Source organism: Dasypus novemcinctus, chromosome 15, assembly GCF_030445035.2.
Source record: "Dasypus novemcinctus isolate mDasNov1 chromosome 15, mDasNov1.1.hap2, whole genome shotgun sequence".
Classification (NCBI taxonomy): domain Eukaryota; kingdom Metazoa; phylum Chordata; class Mammalia; order Cingulata; family Dasypodidae; genus Dasypus; species Dasypus novemcinctus.
In genome coordinates this window covers 41,524,936-41,541,192 of record NC_080687.1, presented here as the reverse complement: position 1 = coordinate 41,541,192, position 16,257 = coordinate 41,524,936, and the positions used below count along the sequence as shown (strand labels likewise).

At 38.5% G+C, this 16,257-nt stretch overlaps 1 protein-coding gene and 1 pseudogene across 2 annotated transcripts in view; both read left to right on the top strand.

Moving 5' to 3' along the window:
- GPC6 (glypican 6) overlaps positions 1–16,257 on the top strand; it is a 1,204,448-nt gene that overhangs the window by 539,272 nt on the left and 648,919 nt on the right. The gene's annotated exons all lie outside the window — the stretch shown is intronic.
- Positions 2,651–6,803, top strand: LOC139436589 (motile sperm domain-containing protein 1 pseudogene; annotated as a pseudogene).

The window sequence follows — 16,257 nt, the reverse complement described above, 5'->3', positions numbered from 1 at the left end:
TAATGGATGTGATTGTTTGGTATCTCATTGTGGTATTGATTTGTATTTCTCTAAGGGCAATTAATGGTAAGCATCTTTCCGTGTGCTTATTGGCCATTTGTATATCTTCTTTGAAGAAATGTCTAGTCAAGTCTTTTGTCCATTTTAAAATTTGTCTTTTTGTTGTTGAGCATCATTCCCATTTTGTTCATGAAAATCTGAGGTTTAAAGATACTGAGTAACTAATAACCAGTAGTAGCAGAGTTAGAAATGGAAGCAGATCCTTACCTACATAACTATTGCTCTAAACCACCACCAGGTTATGCTGTCTCTCAGAATGAGGGGAATCACAGAAAGGCATGTAGGGCCCATTATGAAGAGCTAATTATGTCCAAAGCCTATCTGGAGACAGCAGTAGTCAATGGGACATCCCTTTGATTCTCAAGGATGATGATTTAATTTAGCTGTAGGCTGGAAAGGAAACTTAAATGAACCTGCCTTCCTGGAGCCTGGGTTGATTATCAGGCCCTCCTGGCTTGGGAGCTCCAAAAGGCTATTAAAGGTCTAAGCTACACAGAGGTACAGAGGTGGACCATCTGACAAGAAAGGGCCAGGCTTTTCCCCTAGACTTAAATACATAAAAATACCATGTCAATTCTACTGTCACAAGGGCCCAGTCTGCTACCCCAAAGACTCTTCACTAAGTAGAATACGCTGGTTTTTGTTTTGTTTTGTTTTTTAATGAAACAATCAGTTTTCTTGTGACATGCTGAAGTAAATTAATATGCCAACCTTTGATGTTTTCTCCTATATTCACTTCAAACTTTCAGCAAATGATTGCATGTTCATTTTTTCACAGGATTTAAAAACTGCCCCTTTTTTGTTCATCTAGTTACATATACTTTTGAGTTGAAATTGCTCAGTATCCTTTAAATTTGCAAAGCACCATGAAAAATCATTGAAATGAAAGGCACTAAAATATGTAAATTGTTGCTATTGTTCTTAAGTGCTTCTTCACATAGTATTTGATCATTTCAAAGACAAAATAAGATTTCTTTCATGTCAACAGTGATTGTGTTTACAGCATGAGATCATTCTTCCATACATGAGTGTTATTACTTTTGTAAAGTTAAAAAAAAGTTGGTTTAAACTTTTGGGATTTATATTCCATTTTCATTAACCTCTTTTTTCCCCCCTGCCTTTTTTTCCCCTATATTTTTGAGGAAAATTACCAGTTTGGAGGCAATTGTAAAGGAATGCAGTAGTGAAATTGTCAGCACATAATTTTATATTAGACACTTGTTTATAGATTCTCAGAATTTAAAAAGTTGATTAATATTCTTTTAATGTAAAATACAAGAAATATTGATTTAGGGGGTATATAGTCTGCTGTGTAGTGTATGAACAAAGAGCTTAAAAGTTAATTCCTTAATATAGACAGACTGTAAACTAGCATGCGGAAGCACATCTTCAATTTGCAGAAAGGTTATTTTTCTGACCTCTGGATCACACTTAAGACAGTTCAGACTTCCTTTTTTTCTCACTATTTCTATTGAGAGCAAAATTTCTTTCTCTAATGGTCAAACAGCTGAAGAAAATATTGAGATTTCTCTCCCCTTTGTCTCTGGAAATTAGAAACAGTTTAATGCAATTCTGAAATCCTACAGCCTCTGAAGCCAGGAAATTTTGTTGATGGTGTGTATTTCCAGGTATCTGCTTTTGGAAGCATAGCTATTCTCTCAGGAATCCTTTGGTCAGAGTTACTACTGATGATGTGAGTCAATAAGTGCTTCTTGACCTGCGGTCAGTGTAGAGGCAAGGCTCTAGGGATACCAGGTATCTGTCCAGAATGGAGTTGTAAGTGTGGAGGCAGAAGGCCCTGGACTAACCGGCAGGCAAAGAAAACAAAAGCTACCAAGAGCTAAAAAGCAAGCTGCAGAGTAGGGATTTATGGGCTGACAGGGAATTTTAAAATAAAAGATTATATTTGACTTGCCTGTTACCTTTAAGGAAAGAAAATGAGTATTTTTTTTATGTTATGCAAATGCAAAAGTGACCTAACCAGCATTTATGGGAAAATCCATATTATTGTTCTAAGTCAGGTCCTAGTGTGCTGGTATACAGATAAAATACAGATCAATTTACTCGTTGCAGATTGGCGACCATACTAATTGTGATTCATAACTGTCACCCACCATTTGTGCTATTTGAGAGCAATTCTGAGCGTAGGTAATTATGGTAGATTGCCCCTGTGCCAAGCAGACGTTGCATAAATCCTTCAGCTGAGGTAGGACTGACAAGCTGTGAGTAATAGTCTGTACCTTGGAAAGATTTATCTTTGAGGCTCACTTAGCTGGAGTACTTTATACTTTTCATTTCTCAATAACTTGACTGGAACTAAGGCAGTCAGTTATTTCCCAAATTCTCCATTTTGGTGATAGGATAATCAATAAAGACCAACTATTAATTCAGAGTCACTCTGATCTACTAGGGCTAGACAGTTTTACTATGATATTGATTACTTCTATAATATACCACAGGGGTAAATGTCAACATGGACCAAACACTTTGAAGGTCATTAGAAATTGGTTGCTTCTCAGTAACTCAAGTGTACTTATGGTCAGTAAATGGTTTTATTGTTATGTTCACCTGGATTCCTTGATTGTCCAGGATGCACAGGGCAAAAAGTGACACAATTTCACCAATCGTACATCACATTGCACAGCCCAAAATGGAAGGTTAGTGCTTTGAAATGGTTCATTCTTTATGGTAGAGTTCTCAAGGAATAGTTCCTGGCCACTGTCCTCAATATGATAGAACCTTGGGTAGCCCAGCCCCCAACCATTGCCCTATACCTGACCAATCTTGGATAGCTTTCCTATTACAATCAGGTATTATTCAAGGGTTTTAAACAAGTTCAATGTTCTTTGTGATATGAGATCCAAATACAGTTTGCAAGCCATCCTGGACATTTATTCTCTCTCAAGTCCCATGATCTCCCATAGGATTTCCCAGATTAGACATATGTGATTTCTAAAATTAAATATCTGTCCAAAAAATTATTGACTTTGTATATTATACACCTTGCCCCAATACTATGTTACTGTATTAGCATTAACTTGCTGACCACCTGATTTCTCCCAAAGAAAATGTACAATATTTGGGTAATTACCCATAATTATCCAACTCTTCATCTCCTTTATCCTTTCAGGTCTAGGCCATTATTGAATTCCGCAAGTCACTTTTTTAACATCTTCCACAGTCTATGCAATTTTCCTCACATAGAGTAGCAGGACCTACTCTCCAAGCCATTGTTTTAATAATGTCATTGTCCTTTAGTGCTTTGTACTTATATCATCAGTGACATCTACTGATCCATTTTGGGTTTTTTTAATTTATTTCTCTCCCTCGCCTCACCCCCCCCCCCCCCCCCCATAGTCTGTTCTCTGTGTCCATTCACTGTGCGTTCTTCTGTGTTCGCTTGTATTCTTGTTAGGGGTACCAGGAATCTGTCATCTTGCTGCATCTGCTCTCCATCTGTGTGGCGCCATTCCAAAAGTGTGGCAGGCTGCACTTTTTTCCCACAGGGCAGCTCTCCTTACAATGCACACTTCTTTGTATGCGGGGCTCCCCTATGCAGGCAACACCCCTGTGTGGCACAGCACTCCTTGTGCATATCAGCACTGTGTGTGGGCCAGCTCACCACATGGGTCAGGAGGCCCTGGGTTTGAACCCTGGACCTACCATGTGGTAGACAGACACTCTATCTGTTGAGCCAAATCCGCTTCCCCTAATCCATTTTGAATGATCTGTAGGTAGTTTCCTGGCCATCAACTAATCACTTAAAACCCAATGAACTCATTTTCTCTTCCTCAAAGGGGATCTCTCATTTGAGTCCCAATCATTAAAGTTTAACACATACTAGACCCTTTTTCTACAACTTTTCTGCTTTCCTCATTAAATCAACACCTTTCAGTCTTATAAAATGTTACCCCTTGTTGTAAAGAACCACAAACTGGAGTTTTAAGAAATTATACATTATATATTATTTTCTTGTTATATGATCTTACCTAGCTTTATACATCTTTTTAAAAAATAATTTCTCACATGGGTTAGTTTATCATTGGATCTTACTAGCTCAGTTTTTTTTTTTTTATAATGACAGTATCATATCTGATTCTTTTTGTTTGTTTTGTTTTGTGAAGGTATAAAAAAATAAAGAGGATAGTATCTTTTCATCATAAAATTTATATGGTCTCTGGAAAGAAAACTTATTTAATTTTAAGCATTAGAAATCTCCATGCTTATAAATACTTGGAACCATTTCAGAGTTAGTGGCAATACATTGAAGAGCATAGTTGGACATACTATTTAAGAATTTTCAATTAGGATATATAAGGATATATTTTTTCACTCAATTAATACATATTATTTAAAATGTAAACTTTTTAAAGTGAGATTACTTTAACCGACATTTCCATCAGGAAGATAGAATCGTATCTAGAAGGCAAAGTCACTGCTAAATAATATGTGCTCCAGGTTGCATGCATTTCTCTTGGTGCAGGTTAATCTTTTGGGGAAATTAAAGTACCATTTAACAAACAGTGACAATGGTGAATTATGTGGATCCCTAGAGATAACAGAACTATTAATGATCCTCAAAGGTGTTTTCATCTGAGTTTAGTGCCAACCTGTTATATGTGGAATCCTTGTTATTATCCCCATTGGGAGAATTTTCAGTTCATGGAATGGGCCTGTTCCTCCAAGAATAACATGGTGCTCTTCCAAAGTTGTTTCATTTTTCCTAAAAGTTAACTCTTCAATATAATGGATAAAAGTCAGCTTATGTAAACCTAAATTTCTTAGCCAAAATGCAGTCTTACATTTATGTTAGTACTATATCTCTTCAATGATTAATAAGACATAAGTGACTACACAGACACTTACACTTGATCCATGGCATTTTACTCACATCATACTGTGGTTGTTTTTGACGTTGTTTTTATTTTTTTATGTTTTATTTTTTTCAGGGAAGTAGGGGACTGCGGTCAATAAGGAAGCTGGGAAAAGCTGTTTTTAAAATGTGTAGGACATTTGTTCCTATCCAACTCATAAAATGTACAACAACAGTTAGCAGACCATCATTCAGCAAAAATAGATGTTTTTTTTATGTTTCCTTTTAGGTTCATAATTCAGCAAAAAGTTGATCACTAGAATCAAATCATTCTATCTCTGCTCCCCAATAGAATTATAAAAGTAAAAGAGGCATTAGGAAGTCTAGTGAGTACCTGGAAATATGATTGAGTCATAGTCCATTCATGGATTTTGCATTCGTGTTTCCTGGGGGAGGGCATAACAGGTATCAAGTTTTTCCTTTCTTAAAAAAGTCAAGTTAACCTCCTGTAGATTCTTCAGAAACACTGAAAGGTTCTAAGCAGACAATAACACAGTCACATAGGCACTTTAAATAGATCTCTCTGGCTGCTGTGTGGGAGATGATTTTGACAAAGGCCAGAATGGACGGAGTGAGACCAATCTAGAGACTACTGTAGTAGTCCATGCAGAAAGTAACGTGGCCTAAATAGAGTCTGTAGAACAGAGAAAGAAGCGGTTGATAAGACATGTCTGGGAGACTCAATCCTGGAGGGTGGAGAGATGTGGCATGTAAATCCTCCGGTATCCCAGCAGGCAGTGCAGCCTAGAGATGCTGACAAAAGACCCGAGGAGCAGTCACAGTTGCTTTCTGAGGAGTTGGTGTTGCTGACAGTGCAACAAATGCATTGGAATTTTTAACAGAATGTAAGAAAATTTCAGAATAGGTTTTAAAAATAAAAGCTGCAGGAAGCGGGGGTGGGGAGGGTGCATCAAAAAATAAAAAAATAGAGAAGTAGATGCGGCTCAAGTGATAAGAGTTTCCACCTACCATATGGGAGGATCTGGTTTTAATCCCTGGGGCCTCCTGGTGAAAAAGAAGAGAAGGTAAGCGAGTGCCTGCAGGGTGAGCCCAGTGTCCGTGCAAGTGAGTCCCACAACAAGATGATAACACATCAAAAGAGAGACAAGGGGAGAGTCAAGGTGATGCACAGCAGAAACCAGGAACTGAGGTGGCACAATTGGCAGGGAACCTCTCCCCACATCAGGAATCTCCAGGATCGAAGCCCAGTGAATCCTAGAGGAGAGAAAACGAGAAGAGAAGACAACACAGACAGCAAAAAGAGCAGGGCAGGCAGAGTGAAAGGGGGGAAAAAATAAGTAAATCTTAAAAATAAAATAAAATAAAACAATCAGGGTTAGTGGGAGGGCATCTTCCTGATTTTGTGTTTCCCGCAGAGCTAGTATTTTATTCAGTTGATTAGTCAACCCAAAAGCAGGTGTTGACTCTCTATAGTCCCCTATGAGTTTGCCTTAGAAGTTCAAAGTGTGATTCTTCATAGAGATGTTTGATCCTGTCACTGTGGCGTAACAGACAAATTCCATCTCCAAGTATCTGAGCAAAGACAGAAGAATGCGGCTTTAGGAAAGAAAGATGTTGTTGCCATTCTTCCATCTGCAAAAGAACAACAAAAGGAAGAAGAGAAAAAAGGATGGATTTAACAGAAAGTTTCTTATTTGAGCAGTCATTTCAACCAGAAAACAGAGCTGTCTCCTCAGGGCTCAGTTTACTCGCCATCTTCCTGGGAGTGGTATGCATTGCAGCACTGATGCTGCCTCTGCTGAGGGAAATAGAATAGCTGGTACCTCTCTACATCCATTTAAGGGTGAATCAAACATTAGGTGCCACTTATAGTTTAGGTCTTATCACAATGGCTGTACTTAGAACATGAGCAAGATTTCAATTGACTTCTGAAGTAATTTTATCTTCAAAACTTCATGAATGGGGACTGCCTTTATCTCTGCCTCACTCCATTAATATGCTAGAAACTATTAAATGATTTAAAGTAATTGCAAATAGATAATATGAATTTTAACTCTTTTACTTTATTTGAAAGATTCTAACACATTATGTTACAGACAGCAAGGATGCTTCTGAGCGACACCAATGAAATTATTTGAAGAAATTATTTTTATCTCTATACCTATTGTGCAAAAGACTTAAATTAAAACATTTGTTATTTTGGCACCTTTTACAAGTTTGCTTTTCAGGTTGGGAAGATCATGAGTCCTTCAAAGTTAAAGGCCTAAAATAGCAAGCTGACCAATCTAAAAATAAAAATTACTTTTATTTCTTGCCAGAAAAAATTCAGGCTAATAATTTCATTAAATTAAAAGTTCATTGCTATTTTGTATGACATTATGCCCAAGAAAATATTTTAAACATATTTGAATTTGAATAGGGAGAAGAAAGGTTGATACAAAACGTTACTCCATGTATTTTCAACATCAAATTACCACTAAAGAGATTAAGGTATTTATCATAAGCATTATTACAAAAGAAACACTCTTTTTTTTTTTTAAGATTATTTATTTCCCACCTCCCCCACCCCCCACCCCCCGCCCCAGTTGTCTGTTCTCTGTGTCTATTTGCTGCATCTTCTTTGTCCGCTTCTGTTGTTGTCAGCGGCACGGGAATCTGTGTTTCTTTTTGTTGCGTCATCTTGTTGTGTCAGCTCTCCGTGTGTGCAGCACCATTCCTGGGCAGGCTGCACTTTCTTTCATGCTGGGCAGCTCTCCTTATGGGGTGCACTCCTTGTGCATGGGGCTCCCCTACGCGGGGGACACCCCTGCGAAGAAACACTTTTTGTGAACATTTTTTAACACAATCCTGTTAAATGTAAGTTTCACTGAGTATTCAATAAACCTGGTTTCATTCTCATGAAAGAAAATATATCTCCTTTAGTTTAGCTTAAAACCAAACAAGTATAATTGTTAATGGTGGCAAAAAGGGGCCAACTCATTTTGGGTCACTCGTTTTAGCTCACTGGACCCTTTCTGGAAACTTACACGGAGCTCAGTGCTCCTGAATGTATTATTTTTTCTCACCAGTGGTAGTAGTGGGTTCATTCTGCAGTGCTTTGTATATAGTTTCTTGAACATTAATCACCAGTAACGTAATTTTTTTTAAATTAATATGCTAAGCATTCTATGGTGGAGAAACTATTGCCTGAAAAGAGTTGTGCCATGATGAAGGTAGTCTTTGAGATAATTTTATCTGTTTAGCAGAACACAAGCAGCTGCATTTTGGACTTGCTTAGCGCATCTATTTAATGCACCATGAAAAAGTAACAAGTGTTCCACTGGAAAATGATATTTTGTTGAGAGAAGTGAAGCAAAATGAGCTGCAGTTTTATACCAAGGACATTTACAGCAGAGGAAAAAGATCTAACTTGGGAGTATGATTTTTTTTTTTAGTTTGTACTTTTTTTTTTTTTTAGGATTTATTTATTTATTTCTCTCCCCTTCCCCCCCCCACCCCCACCCCGGTTGTCTGCTCTCTGTGTCCATTCGCTGAGTCGTCTTCTTTGTCTGCTTCAGTTGTTGTCAGTGGTACAGGAATCTGTGTTTCTTTTTGTTGCGTCACCTTGTTGTGTCAGCTCTCCGTGTGGGCGGCGCCATTCTTAGGCAGGCTGCACTTTCTGTTGCACTGGACGGCTCTCCTTATGAGGCGCACTCCTTGCACGTGTGACACCGCCCGCTGTCCCCCGTGTGGCAACACACATAGGGCTTCCCTACGCAGGGGGGACACCCTTGCGTGGCACGGCACTCCTTGCGCACATCAGCACTACGCCTGGGCCAGCTCCACATGGGCCAAGGAGGCCCGGGGTTTGAAACGCGGAAGCCCTAACCACTGAGTCAAGTCCGCTTCCCTAGTTTGTACTTTTTACTTAGTGTATATTGCTTTTACATAAACATATTTTTGGAAGCCTTATCAGTCATAAAAATGTCTTCTTCAAGCAAAATTAGTTGGAATCCACAGCTAAAATAACCCCATTTTATTCATTTGTGGAATGACTGTTGAGGCTTTCCTTTATTCTTATAAGCAAATGGCAAATGGTCCAATGTAAAGCTGATGCAAATGAAACACATATTCTATTTCATAAATGAAGGAAGAATTATTGGAAACACTCTTTCCCTGATCAGTAAAAACTGATTACCATCAAAGAAGGGCCTGATTACTAACCACCAGTTTAATGTTTAGCGGTTAACATCTGGCAGGCGCAGAAGGGAAAATTTGCTGAACTCAAAAATGTTTATTCCAACTTTCAACTCATGCATGTATAGAACACAGATGAGGAAACATCTGATGTCCTTTGGATTTCTGTTGTTAAACAAATGTAACTCATCTTCAAGCAAAATTAAGAAAGCTTTTTTCTTCACTGATTTGGCTTCTTAAGCTATTGAGTAACAAGGACTAGAAAAAAGCTTAAGAAAACTGAGTGATTAGAAGTCTTAAAAATGTCTGAAACATGGTTTTGGCTTTACCTTTCTTTACATATACTTTGATCAAGATGGAATTTTTTTTTTTTTAATTCAACTCATGTTGTGTGAACTCCCCCAGTTTCAAGGCATTGCATTGAGAGCTCTCTGGAGACACATGAGCTCCTGCTCTTCTGGTGCCTTGATTATGACATGATTCCTCTTACTTCTGTCCTGTCTTTTGCTGGCACTACTCTTCCTACCCTTCTGTGCTTGATTAATATTTACTGACCTTCGGGTCTGTACCTAGTATCATATTCCCTGAGAATCCTTCCTTAACTTCATCTTCATCCAAGATTGGGCCCTAGTCATAAATTCACCTGTTCCCTAGAACTTATAGCCAGTCTCATCAATTATTATTTGCCTACTACTCTGGATTGAATTATGTCTCTCACAAAGACATGTTCAAGTCCTAAGCCCAGTCCTGTGGAGGCAAACTCGTTCGTAAATAGGGTTTTTGAAGATGTCACTAGTTAAGGTGAAGCCAAACTGAACCAGGGCAGGCCTTACCTAGTATGACTGGAGGCCTTACAGAGGAGATTGGGACACCAGGCGCAGCAGGAGGCAGATTGGTACTTGACAGAGACTGAGTTATGGATTGCTTCTAAGCCACCACAAGAATGCTATAGGCTTTGGAGAAAAATGGCCTGCTGATATCTTGGTTTTGGACTTTTAATCTCAAAACCTGTGAAACAATAAATCCCTGCTGTTTAAGTCAACTGGTCTGTAGTATTTGTTATAGCAGGCCTCACAAACTAAGACACTTACCAAGCTCTCTGTATTTTCATTCCCTGTTGTATCTTCAGGACCTAGAACTAAGGCTGATACTACCAGGTACTCAGTAAATATTGACTGAATGAATGAATGAACGAATAAGACACCTTCTCTATCTTAAGTGCAGTTTAAATCTAGGAAACAAAGCATGTGTAAGACTGACAAATGGGGAAGGCAAAGTAAGGGAAGTACAAAAAAAGGAGTGATCATGTGCAATTGTGGCCCTTAGGACACTCTTCATAGAGGATATGTTTTTTAATATAAATACTGAATTACATAAGCTACTAAGATTTATTTGTAATATATTTTTATTTTACTCAATTATTACTTCTCAAAAATACTACATATTCATGGTAAAAATATTCAGTCTTCAGTCCTTTTGGGTGGTAGTTGCTCGCCCTCTGTAAAGATTCTCTAATAAAACCCTGTTCTTTTACCAGAGTCTGATCAGACAGCTTCATGGGATTACTTCTTCCCACTTAACAAAAGTGGGATTTAAACCTAATTTCCAAAAAACACAGTTGCAAGTTAAAATTAGCATTGACTTAATGCTGTGGGTCAACTTAAAGTGGCATGTGAACATCAGCAAAACAAAACAAAAAATGTTTCTAAATCTTATAAGCCTCAGTGGGAATTTTTCATTGGCTCATTCTGTTATAATATTTTTCTCAGGGATAAGGTTTTCTAAGTCAATATTTTCATAAAAGCATGCCCTTTCGTCTTCCACTAAATATGGTAATCATTTTTTTCTTAAATGACCACGTGAGAACAGAAGGAAAATCTCTTCTCAAAGAAGACAGAGCAAAGGAATATATATTTCTTGCCAAAGGTTATCACAGCTTAATAGCATGAAGGAATGTACACTTCTCTAAACAAAATGTGCTTTGCTTTCTAAAGTTGACACCATTTGTTTAGTTTTATTAAATAGCTGCTAAAACTGTCCAAGTTTAAGAGAAATACAAGCTGTGAGTGGCTGCTGCATGTGATCAAAAAAAAAAAAAAAAGAAAAGAAAAGCCCTTGAGGACAGACATCTCTGGGAAAAGGAAAGCTCAGGGCATGACAGATCCTATTCTCTGCAGCTCCCCATTCCCAAGTGCTATTGGTACTGCTTTCTTCTCACTCATTCTCTCCTGACATCTGCTTGGTCACCATAGTCCCACACCCTTACTCCTTCCATTTATATATACATATATATATATTTTTTTTTAATTAACATTTTTCTTTTGAGCATGTGCACTTGTTTTTCTTTTTCTTTCCTTTTATAGCTGTAGTTATTTTATGTGTGGTTTGACATTCCAGATTGGAATTAACCTGAGAGCAGAAGTTGGCATGCAAACATAACCTCTAAGCATAGGCTGGGGAAGAATGACTCACACTTCGCCTGTATTCTTTTATTTTTTAATTTTTACATTTTTATTTGTCTTTTTTTTTAAGATATATAGATCACAAAATATATTACATTAAAAAATGTAAGCGGTTCCCATATACCCCACATCCCATCCCACCCCACTCCTCCAACATCAGCAGCCTCTTTTGTCATAGTGGCACATTCATTGCCTTTGGTGAATATATTTTGGAGCACTGCTCCACAACATGGATTATAGTTTGCATTGTAGTTTACACTCTCCCCCAGTTGATTCAGTGGGTTATGACAGGATATATAATGTCCTACATCTGTTCCTGCAATATCATTCAGGACAACTCCAAGTCCCAAAAATGCCTCTACATCACACCTCTTCTTCCCTCTCCCTGCCCTCAGCAACTCCTGTGGCCACTGCCTCCATATCAATGATACAATTTCTTTCATTGCTAGAGTCACAATAGTTCTATAGTAGAATACCAGTAAGTCTACTCTAATCCACATTTTATTCCTCCAACCTAACCCTGGGATGGGGATGTCCACTCCACCCTAAATAGAGAAGGAGCTTTGTAGTAGTTTGATATTATTGATGAATTCCAAAAAGAAATATTGGATTATGTTTGTAAATTGATCTTTTCCCCTGGGTATATTAGATTACATTGGATTCAGAGGTTTGCTTGATTAAGTAATCATGTGAACCTCTTGTGCCAGTAGGGCATTGAACCCCACCCTTTAGTGGGTGGGGATGTGCAGATAAGAGGCATGACAAAAGACAGAGTTGGGGATTTTTTGATGTTGGAGTTTTGATGTTGGAGTTTGGTGCTAAAACCTTAAGCTGGAACCCTGGGAAGTAAGCTTACAGAGGAAAGAGAAGCCAGCCTCAGGAAAAGAGGAACCCTGAGCCCAGGAAGAAGCAAGCCCTGGGAAGAAAGGGACCTTGAACCCAGACAGAAGCAAGACCCTGGAAGGGAGAAACCCAGGAAGTCTGAACCCTCGCAGATGTTGGCAGCCATCTTGCTCCAACACGTGAAAACAGACTTTGGTGAGGGAAGTAACTTATGCTTTATGGCCTGGTATCTGTAAGCGGCTACCCCAAATAAATACCCTTTATAACCCAACCAATTTCTGATATACTGCATCAGCACCCCTTTGGCTGACTAACACAGGCTTAGATCCCACATGACTGATGTATGTGATTCTCCTGCTTGCAGTTGTAGACACTCCCAGTTCCCTGGTGTGGTGGTTGACCATCTTCATCTCCCTGTTAGCTGATCTAGGTAAGTCCAATGAACCAGAGAGTAGGTGTTACAACACTGCTGAGGCTCAGGGTATTCTTTAAGTCAGTGTTTTTCCAACTTTGGTATGAATTGACATCACGTGGGAAACCTTTTAAAACAAAAGACACTCAAGCACTTCTCCAGATTTTCTTGAAGTTAGGCATGGACATTTATTCACCAGATTTTCTTGAGGTTAGGCATGGACATTTATTCACCAGTAATTCTAAATAAATGAATAAATTTATTTGTTTTATTTAAATTTATTCATTTGTTTAGAATTACTAGATTTATTCATTTGTTTAGAATTACTAGATTTTTAGGGGGATAGAGGGTTCAACTCTTCTGGATTGCCCAGGACTAGGGAGTTTCCAGACCATTGCTAAAACTGGGACAGTTTTGGGCAAATTGAAACAGGTAGTCTCCCTGTTTGGGATGAAGGCCAGGGACAAATCACTGTCTCTCTACTTTCCATTTCTCAATCCTCACATTCTGAAACAAAACCCACACTTTTAATGAATATAGAATAGATAGATGTGTTACTTATCCTTTTTATTCTCTGGATATGCCCCAGTAATTTCATTAGTAATATATTTAAGAGCTACTATTTCATAACATCAATGTTAGGATAAATGAGATGAAACATATAAAGCACTTAATAGAGTATCTGATACTAAGTGTGCAAGAAATGTAAGCCATTATGTTTTTCTTTAAGCACAAAAAAGTTTCCTTCTTGGCTTCTTAAAATGCTAATCTTTGGTGAAAGAGGTTTCTCATTGGCGGCTCTAACCTGGCAACTGTTCTGATGGATACCACCATTTCCTTAGGCTGAGATGCATTATATCACCTTTTGGCAAGCCGGGTCCTTTCAGCAAGGGTGGCAACTGAATTTCACTCTCAACTCAGAAAGATTGCTCCTGGATAGTTTTGCTGGCTCAGCAGCTTTGCAGAGATTTATAAGTTTCTCTGCATTTCCCACATACATGGTGGGAGAGGGATTTTACCCACCTTATTTCTGGATTCTTGTGTGGACTCTGGTATTTTCTTTCTCAATATCTATCTGTTCCCAGACCCCACGCCAGATATCTTTGATATCAACTTTCCAATTCCTTTGCCTAGTTCTCAGCACTTCAACTTAAATTTAATATCAAACAAAAGTTCACTTCCTCTGGAAAAATAAATCTTGTCCACCCACATACCCTCTTGGTCATTTGCTCTTGGTTTTTGGTTGCTGACTTGTCACTTATTTGAGCTGTTCTCATTTTTAAGATTGTTTACAACTTGTTAAGCAATGAAAGCACAAAACAAAACAAAACTCTCGAGATAGGAATGGATACACGTCATACCTCATCCAGTGCTCCTCGTCTTATCCTCATGGTCTCAGCAACCCGTTCTGGTCTCAAAACCAAGCCCTTTGCTCATTCTGTGTATGCTAATCATAATACATATATTGGCTTTGCATTTCCCCACCCAGGATAACCAAATAGGTAATCTGTAAAAGCCAGCTGTTTAAGCCACATTGATAGACATGAGGGAACGTACAAGGTCACAAAATAAGTAAGTGAACTAACTGGAAACACAGCCCAAGACTGACTTCCAGCCTTGAGCTCTAAACTGGATCTCGTGTCCTTCCCTAATAAAGGCTTACCATGACAAGAAGAGCCAAAGAGCAAGCCTCTAAATTATACATGACTGCTTGTCTCATTTTCACTCCATGGCTAATTGAAGACACAGGGGAGTGCTCTTCTCTAGGCTTTATTTCTCATATTCCTTCATTCGCTTCTAAGCAATGGGAAAATCCTCAGTAATTTAGTTTCACTAGGGGCCGAATGGAATTTGGTGGGCTTTGAAAGGTCTTAGCATTCCAGGTTCTGTGTCTGGGGCCACCAGAAGGTATGCAGTTCATTTTTTTGTTTGTCTGTTTACTCTCTTTTAGAATAAAAAAATAAATTTTAAAAGTCAACCTGATAAGACTCACAGTTGATAGGAAAGGAATGTGGATGACTGAAACAAAACCATTAAAATGTTAAACCACCCAATTGGGATAAATCCTAAATTCTCTACCCTTAAGAATTTTAAGCATGGGAGGAATCAAACTTGGATTTCCTTTGACAACAGAAACTCAAAATGTACTGTACCTTGTTTAGTTTGATAAAGACTAGCACTGCAGAGGAAGAGTGTTTCTAGGTTGCCAAAGCCACAGTTAAGCTCTGTGCAGTGACTCGCAAATCTTATTTTCTTTGCAGAGTTTGAAAACAGAACTTTTACCCTATCTGACAATATGCTTTTTGCATGTAATCTTTATTCATTTCCTTTTATACTTTATATATTCAATGGTCTGATAATTAAGCACCAAAAATATTAATAAACTGTCATTAATGAAAACAAATTGTAGTGGTATCAACCAACATCAGATAACTGTAGTGATTCATAGACTTTTTTTGTTTAGCTGCAAGGACATGGGCATTGCTTAAGTTTATGGCTCTCTGTAGGAAAACACAGATTATCCCCCTGCTCTAAGAAGAGTCAAAATGTTTCATGAACAACAGTCTAAAGTGTGCTCAGTCCGGTTTGCAACAGCTGACTCCTCTGACCTGCTTAGTTACTCCTATCTAATATAAACATGGATTTTGCATTAATAAACATTAAGGGTCACAACTGGAAGGTTAACCTTGGGCAATGAGGCACTGTTTGAGAAGGTGTGATATAAGAGGAGGTATGTCCTAGAAATACCAAAATGCAGAATGAACAAAAGGAAGAGCAACAAGGAGGAAGTTGGGACAGGCTACTCACATAACTTCCATGTGGAAAAAGGCAAGGACAAAACAAACACGCTGGCATAGCAGAAGCTGGGGTTTGGAGAAGGACTCGTGGGGCACAGAATGTTGTTCCTGCACAGGAACCTTGGCAGTCATGTCTCTCTCCTCATGCTACTGGTGAGGAGCCTGTCTCCTGAGAGACTGAGGGGCAGGTGCCCAATCACAGCATCATTCAGGCGGGGTACCCAGCCCAGTGTCTGGAGCTCCTGACTCCCTCCCCCATCCTTTTTCATTAGGACATGATGCCTTTAAGGATGAACTGCTCACTAGGAGAAGGTGGAGACAGGTCAAAACTCAGAATTCCTTCTATTCAGAGGTATAGTCTCTAACTCTCAGAGTGGGGCATTTTCTCTTCAGTTTTTCCAACACATGGTATATTATGACAGTTAGGACACCACTGATCCTTGCAAAGAAAGCACTTTTATAAAGAATTTAGCCAAAAAAACAGTTAGAAAATTGGATATGAAGATAATTTCAAGATAGTAGCAAAGTTCCATGAGTTAACATGTTTGTTTAATTTACATATGCCATTCAACTTCTTTATTTAGCTTACATACGCCAACTACTTCCCAAATAGAGTGTATGTCACTAGAATAATTTTTTTTTTAAAGCATAAGACTGTGTGCAGTGAACCCT